We start from the raw sequence: 6829 nt of genomic DNA on the forward strand, positions 1-6829 counted from the left end.
CTAAACTCAAATCTTTAAAGAGCTTTCTGACCTTGTTTTTCAGGTAATTCCACAAAATACCATTTAGTCTCTTCTGTCATTCTCATTTTATAAAAATGTTATGTACTATACAAATACAAGGAGTCCTTGCTTAATATCATCCTGAACTTGATTGTTTCCTATTAGAGTTGCTTTCCAAAAAGATCTATACATTTGCATAGTGTTGTTGCTGTTTTGTTTTAATGTACATTTGGAGTACTATTACTGTGTACAATTCTCGTCACCCTCCTATGGGAAGGATGTTATTAAACTGGAAAGGGTGCAAAAAAAATTTCAAGGATTGGAGGGTTTGAGTTATAAGGAGAGACTGGATTGGTGGGACTTTTCTCCCTGGAGCAACTAAAGGTGAAAGGTGACCTTATAGTGGTTTATATGAGGTGCACAGACAAGGTGACTAGCCAAGATCTCTTCCCTAGAGCAGGGGAGTCCAAAACTAGGGGGCAGATTTAAGGTGAGAGGGGAAAGATTTAAAAGGGACCTGAGGCCAGCATTTTCAGAGAGTGTGATGCATATATGGAACAAGCTGCCAGGAAAAGGTGGTAGAGGTGATTTGTTATGGACCAGGCCCTTGCAATATTTTAAGAAGATAGTCTAGACCCTAGCTCTTCCTTATTTTAAAGGCAGACATGAAGTGGTCTGCTTTAAGCAAAACATAATTTACTTAAACACTACAGATGAAACACGAACAAAAGAAAACTGAATTTAGAATAACTTAACTATTGAAAAACTTAATCAACCCGATACAGCAACTTATTGACTGTTCCAACACAGTAACATAAACAGACCCCTTGGCAAAAAGGCAAATTCAAACTTAGATTCTTACAAACAGGAGGAAACAACACAAAAGAGAAATTTCAGAAGAAAGTCAGTGGAATTCTTTACTGAAGCTTACAACCCTCCTGGATTCTCCCATCTCGTGCATGCCCCAGCTAAAACAAACTAAAAAAATACAGCAACTTATTGACTGTTCCAACACAGTAACATAAACACACCCCTTGGCAAAAAGGCAAATTCAAACTTAGATTCTTACAAACAGGAGGGAACAACACAAAAGAGAAATTTCAGAAGAAAGTCAGTGGTATTCTTTACTGAAGCTTACAACCCTCCTGGATTCTCCCATCTCGTGCATGCTACAGCTAAAACAAACTAAAAAAAACCTGAAATGGGGGAACCTGCCACTTCCCTTCCATTGTTAAACTAGACCCTTTGTCACCTCTGCCTTTATGACCTCTCTTCAAAAAAAAACAAGGATAATAATCTTTTTAAAGTGACAGCGTCATCACACCTGCCCCCTTAAAAAATGAACCATCAATATACAAATATAGTTTCATATTAAACCCCTTAGTCTTACTGTTTTAATACACTACAATACATATATATTACATTGACTCTAAGCATGCAAGCATTCACTACTGCATTCTATTTCAGTCCATTTACTCCTGTCAATGAACACCTCCATCTTGCTTCATCCAAGTCTAGACAATATGTCGGCAATTATATTTTCTCATCCTGCCACGTGTATAATTTTCAAATTGAATGGCTGTAATAATAAGTTCCATCTAAAGAGTCTGGAGTGTTTGTCTTTAAATTTCTCCAAAATCTTTAATGGGTTATGATCAGTATATAGGATTGTTTCAGATTCATTACTGGCAATATAAATGTGGAAATCTTATAACACCAACACCAAACTCAAGGTCTGCTTCTCAATTGTGAATATTCAATGTCCTGGAGAAGTATCCCATGGGTCTTTCTATCTACTCATCATCTTCTTGTAAGAGTACAGCACCAACACCCACATTACTTGCATTGATAGCCACATTGAATGGCTTTGCGTAATTAGGTGTGGCTAACACTGGGGCAGTATTTAACACAGTTTTCAGGCTGTCAAATGCCTCTGACAGTTTGCCATCCAATGAAATTTTCTGCACTTTGTCAATAAGTCAGTCAGTAGAGCAATCACACTGCTAAAATTCAGTATAAATTTCTGATTAAACCTGCTGAATGCCAGGAATCATGGTCCTGCTCTCTTCATCGATGATGTTGGAAATTCCCCAACAACCTTTGTTTTCATGTTCCATGGGGCCTGGAATGGCCAGGAATGTGACTTGGGCTTTGGCGAAGTCACCATTAGCCAGGTTTATCACCAAGCTTGCATCTGAAGTCAATTGAATAATTCTGATAAGTGCTGCAAATGTTCATTCCATGTGTGACTAAAAAAAAAATCACCAAGTCATTAATGTATACCATGCAATTGGGTAAACCAGACATTATTTTATTGGTTAGTCTTTAAAATGTGCCTGGAACATTTTTCATACCAAATGGGATGACTTTAAGATTGACACAGTCCATTTGGTGTTATGAAAGCCAGAACTGTCTTTGCTGTTTCTGATAAAGGTGCCTACCATGATCCTTTGAGTAAATCCAACTTAGAAATATAAGTTGCTTGTCGCATCTTCTCAATATAGTCTTTCAAACATGGAATTGGATATGAATCAGACTTTGTAACTGCATAATTTACACATAACTGTTGGGGTTTAGATCAGAGTGGTGCTGGAAAAGCACAGCAGGTCAGGTAGCATCTGAGGAGCAGGAAAATCGACGTTTCGGGCAAAAGCCCTTCATCAGGAATACTTGCCTCACTTTTGCCTACATCAGTGTTGGGTGCCATCTGGTTTTGGCACCATTACTTTGGGTGAGCTCCAGTTTCTGCAACTCACTTCAGTTATGTTGTCTTAGAGTGTGTGTTCAATCTCTTTTTGTACCTGTGCCAACTTTAGAGGGTTAAGTCTATAAAGATGTTGTTTAATTGGAACAGCATGTCCAATATCTACATCATGCATAATTAGATTAGTACTTCCCAGTTTATTCCCATGAATCTCCCCATGTGATAAGTGATAAGACCTCAAGGTCATTTCGATTTTCCTCTGGAAGTTAACTCAATAATTTGTCGCAGTTTATCAGACCTTCCTTATTGTCCAATTTAATTTGAGGAATGTCCAATTTCAGAATCGTCTGAACTTGGTTCTTTACGCTGTGTCGTTACCAGTAACACATTCTCCTTTTGCTTTCCTTCCCTATCAAAATACCTTTTGAGTATATTCACATGACACACTTTGTGAGATTTCATTCTATCTGGAGACCTTATCAAATAGTTCACCTCCCTCAATCTCCTTTCGATTTCCTAAGGTTCACCTATCATGGAAGTAATACTAACACGTTTTAAGATAGCAGCATCCAGGAATACACTCACATTCTTCATCTATGTATGCTTTTCAATATAACTGTTTTAGTGTTTAATCTTCAGTTAATTTCTCTGAGCTAATAATATCCACTGTGATCTCCACTTGTTCCTGTTTTGTCCCAACTATTTGATCAAACATGACATCGGATAATTCTAATTCAACTTCCTTATCTGTATTCTTTGATTTCTCCTCCTATTTCAACTGGTGGCTTTCTGACCTTGTTATCACACAGACAGAAAAAAAAATCCAGGATATACTTGCTGTAATTTCTCAGTTGCCTAATTTTCCACTGGCTTTTCAACATAGGCATCACTCCTACTTGTGATCCAGCCATATTGTTAACAAGGCCAAATTGTATTTCTGGAGCTGAGAGTTCCGCCAGTACTCCTACAATCACTTCTCCACTTTTCACTGGACACTCCAACCTCACGCTACATCTAATCTAATCTAATCTAATCAAATCATAATGGAGAACTTCTCATTTCACCATGAATTCCATGCACTAGCACTCTTTCTCTTTCCTCTCACTCTTTTTCCCTTCCTTCTTCTAGGGCCTTCCTCTCATTTTCCTCTGCTTTTAACCCTAATTCTAAATTTTTCATTTCCCTTTCATGTTCAGGGTGCAATTGAATTCTAGCCATTTTCAAACATTCTGATGGTGTTTCCAACAAATTAAATGTTGAGCTTTTATGTAATTATCTCTCTTTTTCTCACAGAAGAAAGCAACCTCAAATCTAGATTAGATTAGATTCCCTACAGTTTGGAAACAGGCCCTTCGGCCCAACCAGTCCACACCGACCCTCCGAAGAGTGATCCACCCAGACCCATTTCCCTCTAACTAATGCGCCCAACACTACGGGCAATTTAGAACGGCCAATTCACCTAACCTGCACATCGTTGGACTGTGGGAGGAAACCGGAGCACCCAGAGGAAACCCACACAGAAACGGGGGGAATGTGCAAACTCCACACAGTTACCTGAGGCTGGAATCAAACCTGGGTCCCTGGTGCTGTGAGGCAGCAGTGCTAACCACTGAGCCACCTCCAGCTTGACTGCCAATTCCAACAGCTTTGCCTTGCTCACCTTTTGTAAGCTTCTCAGACAGGAGGGAACAACATCCAAAGAGAGATTTCAAAAGAAAGTTAGAGGAATTCTTTACTGAAGCTTGCAACTCCCCTGGACTCACACATCTTGTAATTTCTACAGCTAAAACAAACTTGAAAAAACCTGAACTGAGAGAACTGACAACTCCCCTTCCATTGTTTAACTAGACTCTTTGGTGCCTCTGCCTTTATGACCTCTCTTCAAAAATACCAAGGATAAATAACCTTTTTAAAGTGACAGCACTGTTATATGATTACAGCTACAAGGTTTAAAAGACATTTTGACTGGTACATGGATAGGAAAGTTTTAGAGGGATTTGGGCCAAATACGGACAAATGGGACTAGTTCAGTTTCGGAAACCTGGTTGGTATGGATAGGTTGGGCTGAAAGGTCTGTTTTCATGCTGTATAACTTATGAAAAAATCAAATATCTCAACTTTCTGGCATGACTCACATATTGAGCCTGCAAGGGCTGGATCTGAGTTTTGAGTCAGGTGCAGAGCAGGAAATACTGGGAGGACATTAGGAGTCTTGGGAAGCTTTTGCATAATGATGCATTTCTCTGCAACCAATGTATTACATTAACAAAGACGTCTTGTACAAATTGTTGTAATATCTTTCTCCCTTTTATTCCAGTCTGTTATGGCGACCTCCAGTGGTAAATAAGGTATTCAAGCACAAATCAGGGCTTTATAAGCCAGAGATGCCAACCTGTTCATGTGAGAGGCCATATTTCACTTTCTTCTCATACATGGGGCAAGTAAATCATATATTTTTCTGGCAATTAACCTATACAACAAAAATGGTGTATTCTTATGAACAAGCTTTAAATGTGAATGCATTAGTTTCCTGTAATTATATTGAACACTGATTTAATAGGCTGTCATTGTAAACACTGCACATTATTATGGTGGGAGATTCCTCAATAATCCAACAATACTAACATTTGTTTATCATGCATCTGATTACCTACAGAGAAAATCAGTGGATACAATCAACTTCCTAATTGTGCCCTTCCCAATGCCAGCAAACAGCCTCATAATTTCATCCCTCTGCATTCTAAAGTCCAGCAGACATGTCTTCCAACAACATTCTTGGCAGGTAGCTACTCCCGTAGAATCTGTTTCTCTTGCCCCCAGCAGGCAAAACTTCTGTCCTGCCTCCCACTAGTATTCAGACATTGAAATAATTGCATGGAGGCAGCTGTCCCATCACCAAGTCACCCCCTATTTATTAGTGCACAGTACCCTGGCTGGGGCCAGTCAGCTTGGAGTCAATCCTCTATTGAGGAGAATCTAATCTGGTTATATTGGTCAGCCAAGGCTTTCCTGATTGACCCAGATTAACAACCCCAACCAAGAACCTCATAGTTAACGAGGCCCACCTGGTTCCAATCACTACAGGCATGGGTCTGACAAGCTCAAACTATTTTCAGAAAGTAGACTTCTCTTTGGCCCATTTTCACTTCTGGGCCTACTGTTCAAAATTCAGTATATTGATTCTGAAACCTGATGGGACTGTGGTGTTGATCTGCCTGAAGACGAATCTATTAACTAAGAAATGATTTAATCATTGAGTCGTGTTTCCAGTTTTTGGTTGCAAAGTTTTTAGTTCTGAAATATGACTTTCACAAGTAAGAAACTGTCGATCAGCTCAGGTCTAATGCTAGGCACTCTTACACATCTTGTCATTGCTAGTTTCCAGTCACAGAATTTTTTTCCCATGGGTTTGTTGCTGATAGGCTTACTAAACAGATCAACAGCAAATCCGGGAAAGATACAGCCTGTTTCTTCTCATCTGTTACTTCTACTTACCTGTATTTTGAACATTGGATAGAAACCTTTATCTGGCTGGACTCTCTTCCATGGGACAGAAATTGTGTGATATTATTAATGACTTATAATCAAGCTCCATCCAGTGATTGAATTTCAGGTGTTTCTTTCCTTGCTTTAAAATCCTGAAATGATACCGAACAAGACTGTTTGGTCCATTAAACCTGCACTTTGGTGGGGATTTTGTAGCTTTGGGCTTTGGATTACTAGTCCAGTGACATTACCACCACACTATTGTCTCCCCTAATTTCTATCAGAAGTGGCATTAATCCTGTTGCTGAATGATTGATCGCTGGAGATCACCTGATTATTCAATCTGAAAAAATATCCATATTTTCTGCTCTCTTATCCTTAGCCAATTTCATATCCATGTTACTTAAACTCCATGAGCTTTATTCTGCTACAAATAAAGGGCACAATTCTTAAGAGTGCTTGGGACCAGAGTATCAACAGTGTACATAGAACATAAAACAATACAGCACAGAACAGGCCCTTCGGCCCACAATGTTGTGCCGAACATTTGTCCTAGCTTAAGCCCCTATCCATGTACCTATCCAATTGCCGCTTAAAGGTCACCAATGATTCTGACTCTGCCATTCCCACAGGCAGCGC

At 39.3% G+C, this 6829-nt stretch overlaps 1 protein-coding gene and 1 long non-coding RNA gene across 6 annotated transcripts in view; one reads left to right on the plus strand and one right to left on the minus strand.

Moving 5' to 3' along the window:
* Window positions 1-6829, plus strand: part of LOC122561913 — a 37114-nt gene that overhangs the window by 17148 nt on the left and 13137 nt on the right. The window contains exon 2 of the long non-coding RNA XR_006315147.1: window positions 5022-5104. This is a non-coding gene — a long non-coding RNA (uncharacterized LOC122561913). The remainder of the gene's footprint in view (window positions 1-5021; window positions 5105-6829) is intronic.
* ror2 (receptor tyrosine kinase-like orphan receptor 2) overlaps window positions 1-6829 on the minus strand; it is a 419702-nt gene that overhangs the window by 17074 nt on the left and 395799 nt on the right. The window lies entirely within an intron of this gene.

The sequence above is a fragment of the Chiloscyllium plagiosum genome, chromosome 2 (assembly GCF_004010195.1).
Source record: "Chiloscyllium plagiosum isolate BGI_BamShark_2017 chromosome 2, ASM401019v2, whole genome shotgun sequence".
Lineage (NCBI taxonomy): Eukaryota > Metazoa > Chordata > Chondrichthyes > Orectolobiformes > Hemiscylliidae > Chiloscyllium > Chiloscyllium plagiosum.